This window comes from Eubalaena glacialis, chromosome X (genome assembly GCF_028564815.1).
Source record: "Eubalaena glacialis isolate mEubGla1 chromosome X, mEubGla1.1.hap2.+ XY, whole genome shotgun sequence".
Lineage (NCBI taxonomy): Eukaryota > Metazoa > Chordata > Mammalia > Artiodactyla > Balaenidae > Eubalaena > Eubalaena glacialis.
Window position 1 is genome coordinate 117,150,258 of NC_083736.1, and position 14,389 is coordinate 117,164,646.

Here is a 14,389-nt window from a genome sequence, read left to right on the forward strand (position 1 = left end):
TATGGGGACATATGTATATGTATAACTGATTCACTTTGTTATAAAGCAGAAACTAACACACCATTGTAAAGCAATTATACTCCAATAAAGATGTTAAAAAAAAAAAAGATGTGGCACATATATACGATGGAATATTACTCAGCTATAAAAAGAAACGAAATTGAGTTATCTGTAGTGAGGTGGATGGATCTAGAGCCTGTCATACAGAGTGAAGTAAGTCAGAAAGAGAAAAACAAATACCGTATGCTAACACATATATATGGAATCTAAACAAAAAAATGGTCATGAAGAACCTAGGGGCAAGATGGGAATAAAGACGCAGACCTACTAGAGAAGGGACTTGAGGACACGGGGAGGGGGAAGGGTAAGCTGGGACAAAGTGAGAGAGTGGCATGGACATATATACACTACCAAATGTAAAATAGATACCTAGTGGGAAGCAGTCGCATAGCACAGGGAGATCAGCTGGGTGCTTTGTGACCACCTACAGGGGTGGGATAGGGAGGGTGGGAGGGAGGGAGATGCAAGAGGGAAGACATATGGGGATATATGTATATGTATAACTGATTCACTTTGTTATAAAGCAGAAACTAACACACCATTGTAAAGCAATTATACTCCAATAAAGATGTTAAAATAATAATAATAATAATCCTCTGCCCAGAGATGGAAAAAAAAAAAAAAGTAAGTGTTGCTGAGACTTTCACTTCTGGCTAAGGTGGAATAACAGGGACTGAACATACCCTCCTGCCTGAAACAATCAACCAAAATAAAAGGAACAAAATATATGAACCAACAGTTTTCAGACACTGGGCACCCAAGCAACAAATGACAGTGATCCTTGAAGGATGGGAAACAAATGAGGTGAGCCCTGCTCCTACCACTGCCCCAGCTTACTACCTGGAAAGAGTTTCTAAGCCATGGCACAGGGAGGGGAAATCCAGACCTAACTTAACAGAATTTTTGAGTTGATAAAATGGGACTAGAAGTCTAGAGAGGTTAGGAGGTTAGAGCTTGTTGGGAAAGTTTCTGATAGCAGAGAACTCCACAGAGAGAACTCTGGAGACCTACGCAGAGTCCTCCTTGAATATTCAATTGAGTATTGATTAGCACATTCACGTGAGGAAAATTCCCAATCCTGCAAGAAAAAAAAAAACACACTAATAAAGGATTAGAGGGAACAATACTCAGAGCTCACGCAGGGCAGGAAATACAGTCTGTTGACAAAGAAGGGGAAAAGAAAGTCATTTCATAATGATAAATAGGTCAATTTAAGAGGGTGTAACAGTCTTAAACACCTATGCACTTAGCAACAGAGCTGCAAAATACGTGAAGCAAAAACTGACAGAGCTAAAGGAGAAATTTTTAAAACCCTCAATTATAATTATAGTTGAGAACTGTAACATCTCCCTCTCAGCAACTGATAGAACTACCAGACAGCATATCAGTAAGGACAGATAAGAACTGAATGACACAATCAATATTGATACAACACCCTACCCAATATCAGAAGAATATTTTTTTCAAGTGCACATGGAACATGTACTAAGACGATACTCTAGGCCATAACACAAGTCTCAAATTTAAAATGATTCTAAAGTCACACAAGACATGTTTATTTTTTCTACCAGAATGGAATTAAGTTAAAATTCATTGACAGAAGGATCTCTGGGAAATCACAACTATTTTTAAACTAAACAACACATACTTATAAATGACCAGTGGGTTAAACAAGGAAGCAAAAGGGAAACTAAAAACTACTTTGAATTGAATGAAAATGAAAACACAGCATATGAAAATTTGTAGGATGTAGCTAATACAGTGGTTAGGAGGAGTTTTATAGCATTAAATGCATATATTTGAGAGGAAAAAAGGTCTTCTACTTATGAAACTAGAAAAAGGGCAAATGTAACCCAAAATAAGGAGAATAAAGGAAATAATAAAGATCAGAATGTAAATCTAAGAAACAGGAAACAGAAAAAGAGAAAAACCAATGAAACCAACAATTGTTTCTTTGAAAGGACCAATAAAAATGAAAAACCTAAAGCCAGGCTGATCAGGAAAAAAAGAAACAAATTAACCATATAAGGAATGAGAGTAGTGACATCACTACAGATTCTACAAATATTAAAAGGCTATTGGGCTTCCCTGGTGGTGCAGTGGTTGAGAATCTGCCTGCCAATGCAGGGGACACAGGTTCGAGCCCTGGTCTGGGAAGATCCCACATGCCGCGGAGCAACTGGGCCCGTGAGCCACAGTTACTGAGCCTGCGCGTCTGGAGCCTGTGCTCCGCAACAAGAGAGGCCACGATAGTGAGAGGCCCATGCACCGCGATGAAGAGTGGCCCCCGCTTGCCACAACTAGAGAAAGCCCTCGCACAGAAACGAAGACCCAACACAGCCATAAATAAATTAATTTTAAAAAAAAGAACTGAATCTATCTTCTTTTAAAAAAAAAAGGCTATTAAGAGAATATTATGAAAAACTTTTGTTAATAAAGGGCAACAACTTAGGTGAAATTGACAAATTACTTCCAAGACAGCAACTACCAAAGCTCACTCAAGGATAGATAACCTGAATAGACTCATATCTATTAAAAGAATTGAATATGTAGTTTAAAACCTTCCCAGTAAGAAAACTCCAGGCCCAGATGGTTTCACTGGAGAATTCTAGCAAACATTCAAAGAATAAATAATACCAATTTAATACAAACTCTTCTACAAAGTTGAAGAGGAAGGAATAACGTCCCAACTCATTCTATGAGGACAACATTCCTATTACCAGAGCACAGCAAAGATATTACAGGAAAAGAACTACAGGCCAATACCCCTTATGAAAAGTTACATTCTTAACCGAATTTAACCACCCAAATCCAACCACATTTAAAAGAGATAATACATCATCACCAAGTGGGTTTATCCTAGTATGGCAAGGTTGATTTGATATTTGAAAAAAAAGTCACCATGGACTAAAAAAGTAAAAACATATGATCATGTCAAAAGGTGCAGAAAACACATCTGACAAAAATCTACCATCCATTCCTGATTTAAAAAAAAATTTTTTTAGCAAAGTTGGTAAATAAGGAAACTTCCTCGACCTGAAAAGGCATCTATTAAGCAAAAAAAAAAAAAAAGAAAGAAAAGAAAAACTTACAGCTAACGATCTACTGATACATGCCATAACATGGATGAATTTCAAAAATATTATACTTAGCCAAAGTCAGATGTAAAAATGTACGTGCTATACTCCATTGACTCCATTGGTAGGAAACTCGAGAATAGACTAATCTATAGTGACAAAAAGCAGATAAGTCATTGCCTGGGGCTGGGAGGTGTAGGACTGACTGGGAAGGGGCAACTGACTTTTCAGGTGGTAAAAATGTTCTATATCAATGATGGTGGTAATGGTTACACAAGTCGTGCATAAATTTGTAAAAACTCATTAATGCACGCTTAAAAGGTATGCATCTCATTATATGTAAATTATACTCAATAAAGTTGAAATTTAAAAGTAAATGTAGGTGAGGAAGTAGAGATGGAGTTTACCCTATTCTCTGAGACATTTTGGCTGGGAAGGGGAATATGGGATTCAAGGACAGTTTTTGTTTTGTTTATATGTTAAGGAGTCAACTTACTTGAGACTGATTAAAAACTGAGAAAAGGGAAAGATTAGAGATACAGAAGACAGCCTTTTGTAGTCCCACCATCTTTTCCAGCAATCCAAATCTCATGCTTCCCTACTAGACAGGTGTCTCCTTGTAATCAGACGTGCTAAGATTTGAAAATCTGTGCTATGATACCTGGACTTCCAAGGAGACATCTCAAGCAGGCCAAGGGCTTGTCTCTGGGCAGCATATGTGAAATCCCCTACCTTCTAGCGAACCTCAATTAATTACCTAGGCCTCGACTATTGGTTACAAGTAGAGACTCACTTCCCCCACTTCCCTGCTTTTGACATGACCGCCCTTTGAGTACCTAAAGTTAGCTTCTCCCTATGCTTGTACAAATGTTGGAAGTAAGAGTCTGAACTTGCAATAAATATTTTTTAACTATCAAGGGAGATTTACTCCATTTTAAGTCTTGTTTGTCAAGTTTCTACTTAAACCTCTCATTTACTTTACCCACCAACTGTTGGACTGCTTTGAATTCTGGAAACAGTTTATTTGGCTTACTTGAGATGGAACTCCTTTCCCGAATGCATTTTAATTTCTCAACATCTATATACTTGGGAAGTTTCCCAAGTAAGATCTGCAATTAAGCTGGGGCTACCGATGTCAAAACCCAAAGGGGTGGTTGCGGGTCTCGTTGCTTTGGCATACCAGTGGGCTAGATACATAATTCAAGAACGAAAGAAGCTTTTAGTACCGGGTGCCATTTTCACAAGCGGCCCTTGTGACCACTGGCCTTGGAGTCTTAAACATAAGAAAGTGGAGCAAGACAAACTAGACAAAATTTGGTGTTTTGTCTCTTTAACAAATAAAAAGACTGCCAGATACACTTGCAGAGAGACCTTACACTTTTAACCTAGCTTCTATTCTCCGAACTGGGGACAACAGTTCTCATACTGTCACGTCAGCCCTGCAGCTTCTAGGATAAAAGTGTGTATACAGCATTTGTTATCATATGAAAACAGGTCACTCCTGTCCTATTAGCAAAGTAAGCACTTTTTTTTTTTTTTTTTTAGTAGAAGTGATGGAGATACACCACAACATCCAACTTCTTTCCCAGTCCCTTTTGTGACGCATAATACATGTATCTGAGATAGCTGGCCTGGGTTAGAGGCTCAACCTATTGCTGGGGTTAGGGACTCAACCTGTGACAAGGGTTAGAGTACAGCCTACGGTCAAGGTTAGGGCCTCAGCCTGAGGCTAGACTGAGACAATGTTTACGGTTAAAATGTATGGCCTGGGTTCAGTCTGTAGCCAGGAGCAGAGTAAAGCGACCTGGCCCAAATTAGAAGAAACTTACAAGCTTGGTCTCATTAGCACAAGACTGACCAGCGAGGCAAGCAGCCAGCGTCTGCTTTGGAGGAGCGCATGTGAGAGCACCCTGGGAGCCACCGCTTGTGGGTCCTTCAACCTCTGCTGACAAGTCGCTGAAAAGTCATTTCCTCTCACCATGCTTCGCATTACCCAGTCTTCCAAGTGCGGAATGTGATCATTATTTCTCACCGTGGGACGAGGAGGTAGGGTGGGAGGAGAGCGAGGAGGGGGCAATGAGCTTGAATTAATATTTGCAGCTTCTTTTCTCCCCTGTCCGGCAAACCTCTGTCTCACTGAAAACAAAGCCAAGCTTCCTATTTTAACCCTCCAATCACTGGCTCCTGTCTTTGTTCCTACCCTTAATTTGAGTACTTACTGGTTTTCTGAAATCTGAGTATCTTTTTATTACCCCCTATACCACCCTAATTGGTTCTTTTCTCTCCGTCTGTGTTCCTTCAGGACCTACCACACATTTTGCAATTAGAAGTGTTAAGGTTTGAAAAGATTTGCAAGGATATCTGGATTTCCAATTAGAAATCTTAAGCAAGCCAAGAAGTACACACGCTGCTTCTACAGGATAGTTAAAGGGTAGCTTAGTCCTTTCAGAAAGGAATTCACTAAACAACGTCTCTATGCAGGGCAATGACTGCATTAGATACTAAAGTGGGAGGAGAAGCGAGGAAGATTTGGCATCATTCGATCACCCTGTGGGCTGCTTTGCCTAGTGCCCAGGCCACCACTGACTGCCCCTGATGCCATACCCTGGAATCCCAGCGGCTCTTGGGAGTAGGGATGGTATGACCAGCTCTAAAAAAGTTTCATCATGGTCCTTGAGAAGTAAAACTCAAAGTGCACATAATAGGCCACGAGGAGCATTTAGGTAACAGAGAATAAATACCGCTGATGCTGCTGCTGCTAATCACAATATTTTAGATCATTTAGGTTTTAGATCAGGAAAATACTATTGGAAATCGGTTTTCTTTTGGTAGTGCAGTCTCTACCCCAAGGACCAGCAGTCTTTCCCCAACTCCATCAGTTTAGCAGTTCTATGTTCATTTCTTCAGGGAGGGGTAACGTCAAACAAAAGCAGGGGAAAAGTCTTTCAGCTTTGGTGTCCAAAAGCTTAGGTTCTGAGGGCACTAGAGAGAACAGAGGGTAAAGTCAATATGTTTACTGAAGAGAGAAGTATTTCATATTTCCTCAGACTAGAAAAGACCCTTCGCTGTGACAAGGGAAGAGACAGGGAAATATTGAGATTATAGGTGTGCCTGGAACCCAGTGAGGGGGTCTTTGCAACCTGCTTCCTGACCAGAAGCTTGGGGAATGGAGAGGAAAAGAAATTTCTGAGCCCGATCATGGCCTGGAAGGAGGAGAATGATTTCCAAGTCCTCAAATGAAGCATGAAAGTATCAGAGAAAGCCATCAGAGCTGAAGGGGACACGTGGAAGGATGTCAAAGGTGCAGCCTGCCTGGTAGATGACATGGAGGACCAGGGGGCTCCCCAGTGTTCATGACCCTGGGAAAAGAGGGAGGTATCCTTGAATAAAACGATATTGAGTTTCGCCATCTAAGGGGTAGAAGGAGTCAAAAAGAAATTAAGCTGCACTATAGAAACCTAAATTTGTGGGCTGAGATTTGAACATACTGCCCCAATATGTAAAAATTGACAGTCCCTGAATTAATCCACCCTATGGGTTCCTTAAATCTAGCTGAAAGTTGATTCTTTGGTGGGGGTGGGGGATGTTACTGAACGGTGTCAACTCCCAAAATTATATCACACAGTTGGTTAGGAAAACAGAGGTCCTGAAATGGAACCTCACAGGTGCACATAATATCAACTTCTCACTGCATGTAAAAATTAGACAGCAATTAAATGCAGACCATGATGCCTGCGGATGGAACAATTTTCCACAGGAGAAGCTGTCACATTTTAGCTATATATATGGAGGTGACGTCAGCTACTTGTACAGTGTAACTCATTTTCTTGCCAGTCAAATATCTGATCTTAGGCATACGGCAGTATGTAACTTACAGTTCTAGACATACAGAAGCCTGTGTGTGCGCATGCCCACACACACATGTGCACGTGTGCACATCACATTGCTCAAAATCAAAGCCTCCAACCAACAAGGACCTACTGTATATGGGGAACTCTGCTCAATATTCTGTAATAACCTAAATGGGAAAAGAATTTGAAAAAGAATAGATACAGGACTTCCCTGGCAGTCCAGTGGTTAAGACTCTGCACTTCCACTGCAGGGGGGGTGCAGGTTCGATCCCTGGTCCAGGATCTAAGATCCCGCATGCCACCCGGCACAGCCAAAAAAATTTTAAGAATTTAAAAAATAATAATAGGACTTCCCTGGTGGCGCAGTGGTTAAGAATCCGCCTGCCAGTGCAGGGGACGCGGGTTCAATCCCTGGTGCGGGAAGATCCCACATGCCACGGAGCAACTAAGCCTGTGCGCCACAACTACTGAGCCTGCGCTCTAGAGCCCGTGAGCCACAACTACTGAGCCCGCGTGCCCCAACTACTGAAGCCCGCGTGCCTAGAGCCCGAGCTCTGCAACAAAGAGAATCCACCAAAGTGAGAAGCCCGCACACCACAACAAAGAGTAGCCCCAGCTTGCGGCAACTAGAGAAAGTCCACGTGCAGCAACGAAGACCCAACGCAGCCATAAATAAATAAATAAATAAAATTTTTTTTAAAAAACATAAAAAATAATAATAAAAGGATGAATTTTTTAAAAAAGAAAAAGAATAGATACATGTATATGTATAACTGAATCACTTTGCTGGACACCTGAAACTAACACAACATTGTTAATCAATGCTATGCCAATACAAAATAAAAATTTAAAAACAATATCAAAGCCGCCAGATGAATGCAAATATCCTCTCCTCCAGATCTTAGCTTACGTATTTCTAGGTATGCTTTTAAAGTGCTAACTCCAATAGCAATCATAGGTGACTGTCCATTAACCGTTCATCTCAGACCCCCTCCTGGAACCCTTGGGAGGGGTGCCTGCTGCCATCACTCTCCCTCTTCATGTCTTATCTCAATGCTCTCTTGAATTCTGTCACCTTCAGTCCGGAAGTGACTCAAGGCCCAACTTCTCCAGACCACCCCCAGCTTCTGATGAGTTTGCCCTATTTTTCACTTCCTCAATTCTGACACCCAGGCCACTCTTCCATACACTCCTCCTCTGACAATTTGTCAGTCTTCTCCCCACAAAAGGACCAGCACTGGCCGTTCTGACGATTCATTAGATTTCCTCCATGCCTTTCAGATGTCTGCTTCTTATTTTTCTGATTGATAAGGTTTGACCTAAGGAGGCAGCAGAGTGTAATGACAAAAAGCACCAGACTTGAAGTTCTTACACTCAAAAAGCTTCAAGGTCAAGTCTCTTTCTGCCACTGACTAGCTGGGAACCTCTTAACCAGTTACTTCACAGTTTTCAAGCCTTAGTTTCCTCGTTGATAAATTTCAGGGATAAACTAGACCAAGATTCAGTAAGCGGGAGACCTCTGTGGTAAACTGGGCCCACAGATGTATTTTGTTTGGCCTGCACAGTGTTTAATTTTCTTTTTAATGATGGATAATACACACTCTACTTTCCCAAAGCGCCCACCACTCTTCAATGCCTTCCACCCAGCGACTTCACTCATGGGCATTTGCATTCAGGACACTGGGTCAGGCGCTTTGTACCTAATGTTTGCTCCACTCTGATGGCTCCTCATGCCTTATCATTCTCTCACTCTTCCAACAGACACCTCCCACTCCACACCAAGCTAGGACCGGAACTAGGTTTTCACAGGTGATAGTTGGGACTTCAGATGTCTCTCTGGCCATAATTCACAAAGAACCTACCCCATCCACACTGATCCACAGCTCCAGTCAGTCTCCCGCCTCCTCCAGATCACCAGTCAGTCACTCTGCATGGGACAGGCCATCCCAGGACACTCTACTATTCCAGAACCCTCTGGCATTCTGAGGCCAGAAACAACAGGGAGCACCACCCAGGTTTCAATCCCTTCAAAGAAAAAGGCTTTCAGATGTTCATAAAAGCAGCTCAGCAGGCTTTTTGGATACCAAATCTCTCTTACAAAACAACATTTTGATGTGTTAAATGTAAATCAATTGGAAGCACATGGATTCCATAGGTCCTAAAATGTGCCCAGGCTTGAAAACGAAGGCAAACATCTTAGTGCAGAGTCTGGGGACATTTGCTAGCTGCAAAATACTGGAGGGTAAAGTGGGTTTTGATATTCCATAGGATCTCAACTACAGTGAGGTTTCTGGACCCTATCTCTTCCCATCCCTTTGCTGCCTTCTCACTCCAGTGCAGCCCAGCAGTAATACCAAGTCACTAACCAGTAATAAAAGGAAGATGCTAAAGCAATCTATGTCCTCGGGGAGACCTAAAGTCCAGGGGCAGAGACTTGTAGCCAGCTTTCGTGTAGCCCCATGTCTGATTGTAGACTCTCCTGTAGATCTGGGAAGACATTCTCGTCAATAGCAAGTTTCAAACCCAATGGAAAGAAATTCCTGCTCTCAGGGAACTCCCTATCCAGCTAGTAAGACAAAAACAACATCCAGAGCATACTCAATAAGAAGATCACGTAGATTAAGCTCCTAGAGCTGGTATTGACAAAGAAAACATAACCATGACTCAGACTGTCTTTAGATTCATATTCTTTGCTACTTAGAACAATATAATTTATGGGTGCTAATAATAACAATAATGATACTAATAGTAATAATAAGTAAGGTCTTCCATTTATCAGTGCCCCTATGTGATAGGCACTGAACTAGGCATCTTATATCCATGTGTATACATTCTCTTATTTAATCCACCCAACAATGCTGCAAGGTAGACATTAATAGCCCTATTCAGAAGATATGGAAACAATCTCTGACAACAGGGTTATATGTAGTTCACGAACATTTAGGTGCTTTCTGGTCACACATACTCTACTGAGTACTCTATTTGTACCCCCTTTCTTCACTGACAATGCCAGATAAACACCATGTTCGTCCCCTATTCTATATTCCCTTTCCAACAAGCACTGGACTCTAAATGCCCTGGGTGTTCAATCCATAGTGGTAACTAAATGACTTTGTCATTCAGGTTTGACTCTGTTAGAGCCATATTTAAGCTGCACTTACTGGTGCCCAGGTGTCATATGGAGTTTTGCATCAACCAGTGCTTTTGATTTTTTACGTACCTCCCTCCTTGTCTCCACAGCACTGAGGCATGAGTTCATGGTTGTCTTGGCCAGGAGACAAATTTGAGATAAATAAAACCGTGCTGGGGAAATGGTGGGGGGGGGATAAATTGGGAGATTGGGAATGACATATCCACACTACTATATATAAAATAATTAACTAATAAGGACCTACTGTATAGCACAGGGAACTCTACTCAACACTGTAATAGCCTATATGGAAAAAGAATCTAAAAAAGAGAGGATATATGTATAACAGATTCACTTTGCTGTACAGCAGAAACACAACATTGTAAATCAACTATACTCCAATAAAAATTTTGAAAAATTAGAAAGACAACCGTGCTGCACAATGATCGTTCCCCTCCCATCTGATGACTATGGCTTTCTCACTGGTCAGGCCCATCACTCCTGCATGGCTTCTGCTTCCCTGGGGAAGAGTCCAGGAGCTTCCTGAGGCTCATGTGCCCCACCGGTTCACCAGCTGTGTCCAACGAACCCTAATCCCAGTTGATGCTCAAACTGGGTGGGACCAGGGGACCAGCTGGTTTCAGTGAGTAGAAATGTGGTGGGCTAGAGAGTCAAGGGCCAAGGTCTTAGCTAGATAGGGAAAGTCACAGGAATTTCTTGACTAACCCAACCTGGAGGACAATCATTGAACCAATGAAACTTGAAACCTCCAGAAGACATAATTACAGTAATTTTCAAAAATTTTTATCCATATCACTCCTCATTCATATGAATTCTTACGAAGAGACTCATTATTTCTCATAAATTGGGAAGCTAGTTGGCATCCTGCATAGGAACTACATGCCAGACAGCCTGGGTACAAATCCCAGCTCTACCACTTACCCTACCTGCGTGACCTTGGACAAGTGTCTTCACTTCTCCATGCCTCTGGGTTTTTTTTTACCACCTGTAAAATGGGGCTAATAACAGTAGCTACCTCAGAGCACTGCTGTGATGATTAAATGAATAAGTACATAGGAAGCCTGTGAAACAGTGCCTGGTAAATGCTTAATAAATGTTAGCTTTTTGTTACCATAATAGATGGACACTGAGTGGCTCTGATTCAAGGCGGGGTAGGTGTGGGCATCCCAGAGGCCACCCCCTCACTTGGTACACTTTGAAAATCATTGCTTTACTACAAGCTTCCACCCAGTTCCTGAGCCCCCTCTATAGCATCTGACCTCTTCTTAACGCTTGCAGGGATGAGGGCCTCATTACCTTAAAAATATGTTACCATCTCTAATTATCCCAGACATCAACGTCTTCTCATAGTGACTCAGAATTTACCACCCAGTGGTGTGGGAGGTGCCACTAATGCAAGAGGCAACAGGGTAGAGCAGAAAGCAGTTGTCCTTTCGTCCAAAAGACCTAGAATCCCGTCTCAGCAACTTCTTAGCTGTGTAACTTTAGGGAAGTCACTTAACCTCTCTGAGCCTCAGTTTCCTCATCTGGAAAATGAGGATAACAACATTATCTAAGGCACAGGCTTGTGCTATGGACGGAATTGTGCCCCACTCCCCCAAATTCATATGTTGAAGCCCTAATCCTCAATGTGACTGCATGGGAGATAGGATCGTTAGGAGGTAATTAAGGTTAAATGAGGTCATAAAGGTGGGGCCCTAATCTGATAGGACTGTGGCCTTATAGGAAGAGAAAGAGAGAAAGTTCCCCTCTCTCCCTCCTTCCTTCCCTCCATGAGCACACAGTAAGGAAAGGCCAAGTAAACGCATAGTGAGAAGGCCACTGCCTGCAAGCCAAGAAGAGAGCTCTCGGGGACTTCCCTGGTGGCACAGTGGTTAAGACTCCACAGTCCCAATGCAGAGGGCCCGGGTTCAATCCCTGGCCAGGGAACTAGATCCCACATACATGCTGCAACTAAGAGTTCGCATGCCACAACTAAGGAGCCCACAAGCCGCAACTAAGGAGAGCGCCTGCCACAACTAAAGGAGCCCACCTGCAGCAACTAAGACCCGGCACAACCAAATAAATAAATAAGAAAATTATTTAAAAAAAAAAAAAAGAGAGAGAGAGAGAGAGAGAGCTCTCACCAGGAACTGAACTGGCTGGCACTTTTCATCTTAGACTTCCCAGCCTCCAGAACCGTGAAAAAATAAAATACTGTTGTTTAAGCCACCCAGTCATGGCAGCCCTAGCTGACTAATACCGTTGCTATGAGGATGAAATGAGGTAATATGTGTAAAGTGCCTGGCACAAAGGCAGCACTCAAGAAGTGGAATTATTTTTATTTTTAGTTCTTAGTTCTGCCCTGGCCAGATAATTAAAGGCAGATGGCAGGGAGAACCCACCACAGCAGTGTGCCAGACTCAGTCAGTACTTGCCTCTTAATTTGGACTCATCTCCATGACTACTGTAAGCTCCCTGAGGGCAAAGAACAGGTTTTAGTCTTTTCTGTAGTTCCATCACCTAGAACAGGGTGGACGCTAGGGGTAAATGCTGGGGTAATGAATGAATGAACACGCAACCGTACCTATTAGTGGGCATTTGGAAGCCTCCTGGCCACAGAGAACTTGATCCTTGCACACAGAAGCCTGAGGATGATTTGTTCTTATCTGGGGCTCTTTAACTGACAGCAAGCTTGCTGCCCCTCAGCCACAGAGAACACTGTGGCACTGAGCAGAAAAAACAGCCCGCCACCATTACCAGGCTCCTTTAGCAGTGGAGCTCACGAGATTCCTGCACATCTCGACCCCACATTTGCAAGTTTTCTCACTTACTGGGAGACATAACATGCTCCTACTCAGGACATGTCCCCCTTGTCAAAAGAGGCAATTCCAAACGATGTTTCAAAAGGACCAAGTTAGTTCAACGCTAACTTTGCTAGGCAGGTCTCGTCAGATTTATCATATTAATCCATTACTTTGAGTGAAATAACTACAGCTGTTCTTCGCAGAACTGTCTCAGAGCTGATGGGCAGCGTACTAAGAATAATTGTACTGAACGATTTTCTAAATCTTTTGGAAGAACGGGAGTCAACCGGGACCCTTATTATTGTTTGTGCATGTGTGTGTAGTTAAATTATTCTTCTTTGTGTGAAGTGAAGTTCGGTTTGGAACTGTAGGTAATAAAGTTTGGGCCAACAGGGTTTAGTAATATAATGCAAATCCTTTAATAATAGAATGTGGTGCTATATAAAGCAGACACTGCACCACACCTCAGAAAAATTTTCCTAGAACACAAGAGGCAGAAGGGAAGGAAAGAAAGAGACAGAGAGTTAGAAAACATTAGAATGGTAACAGCAGTTTGATATGGGAAAAGCCACCTAGCGCCTAGAAGAAGAGAGAGGATATATGACCTGGACATGAATATTTTTCTCCAAGAGTAAGGAGTAGCTTTTCCCAGAGCCATTCAAATTCTTCTGCCCAATTGCCCATGGGATCTATGGCAAATCTGGGAGTAGAATAATAATAATAATAATATAAATAACAACAGCTAGCATTCATCGAATGCTTATAATAGGCCAATCACACTGCAAAAGTTAGTTCATTTAATCCTCACAACATCCTTGTGAGTTAGGTATTATCCCTGAGTTACGGACAGGGAAACTGAGGCTCAGATGGGGTTATGTGAAGGGTCCAATGTCAAACAGCTTAGAGCAGAGCCCTGATTTGAACCCATATTTGACAGACTAAAGAGAAGCACTCTATTAAACTGCCTCTCACCTCATCTACTGATCAGGCTGAGGCCAATATAGCTCTTGTCTTTCTCCAATCCTATCAGTGACTGTATAAACTCTGATCATGTTTTCTTTCTTTCTTTGCCTTTAAAAAGATGCAGCTTCTTCCGTCTGAAATCTGTTTTCATTAGGCTGGGCCCATCCCTCTGGCCATTTCCATTAAGTGTGCGGCTCCGTGGGTGTGGATTGGTGGGCGCTGTGTGGGCGACAGGCGGGGGGGGGGGCGGGGGAGGGAGGGAAGACTGGGGGTAAAACAAGGCTGTTCAGAGGCGGCCTTGGACGCATAGCTCTGTGGCTAGATGCTGCACTGCATTTCTCTTTCTGTTAAACAACCTTCACCCTACAGACTCCAAAAGCCCCCAGAGCCTGCAATCAGGAAAAGCAGAGGCTGAAATGGCCTGGAAGCACCTGATGCCTACTCCACCTGATGGGAGATTGGGATTCTTGGTGGATCTGAGGCTTCTTGAAGCCCTCCCAG